The sequence below is a fragment of the Apium graveolens genome, chromosome 2, assembly GCF_009905375.1.
Source record: "Apium graveolens cultivar Ventura chromosome 2, ASM990537v1, whole genome shotgun sequence".
Lineage (NCBI taxonomy): Eukaryota > Viridiplantae > Streptophyta > Magnoliopsida > Apiales > Apiaceae > Apium > Apium graveolens.
The window spans coordinates 207,195,233-207,196,096 of NC_133648.1; the positions used below are offsets into that span (position 1 = coordinate 207,195,233).

Here is an 864-nt window from a genome sequence, read left to right on the forward strand (position 1 = left end):
TGATTGCCTTTGAGCATACTGCTGTGATTGCTGGAATTCAGGTGGGTTAAACTGTTTACTCACTCCTTGCTGATATGGTGGCTAAATAGCATTCTGATTATTCCCCCAGCTGAAATTTGGATGATTTCTGTTATTAGGATGATAGGTCGCTGGCACAGGCTGCTGTTGTCGCTGATAATTATTCACATACTGAACAGATTCGTTGACAAGAGAACACTGATCCGTAGCATGAGAACCTGCACAAAGCTCACAAACCATAGCTACTTGATTAACTCCATATGTAGCCAGAGAATCAACCTTCATTGACAGCGCTTGAAGCTGTGCTGCAATAGCGGTGGCTGCATCAACTTCCAGAATACCTGCTACCTTACCAGGCATCATCCTCTGAGTTGGGTTTTGATGCTCATTTGCAGCCATAGTCTCGATAAGATTATAAGCCTCAGTATAGCTTTTAGCCCATAAAGCGCCTCCAGCTGCTGCATCGAGCATGGGCCGAGATTGGGCCCCCAAACCATTATAGAAACCCGTGATCACCATCCAATCAGGCATTCCATGATGTGGACACTTTCTCAACATTTCCTTGTAGCGTTCCCAAGCTTCGCACATAGATTCTGTAGGTTGCTGCGCAAACTGAGTAAGAGCACTCCTCATAGCAGCAGTCTTTGCCATTGGATAAAACTTTACCAGAAACTTTTGCGCAAGATCTTGCCACGTAGTGATGGACCCAGCTGGTTCAGAATGTAACCAGTCCTTAGCTTTGTCCCTTAGTGAGAATGGGAAAAGTCTCAGCTTGATAGCCTCATCAGTCACGCCATTATACTTAAAAGTGCTGCAGATCTCGACAAAATTCCTTATGTGCATGTT

General features: G+C 44.9%; 1 non-coding gene across 1 annotated transcript; it reads left to right on the forward strand.

Moving 5' to 3' along the window:
• Window positions 1-547: 547 nt before the first annotated feature.
• LOC141709450 (small nucleolar RNA R71) lies at window positions 548-654 on the forward strand. The gene has a single exon (XR_012570025.1). It is a non-coding gene; the product is annotated as a small nucleolar RNA R71 (small nucleolar RNA).
• Window positions 655-864: the final 210 nt, after the last annotated feature.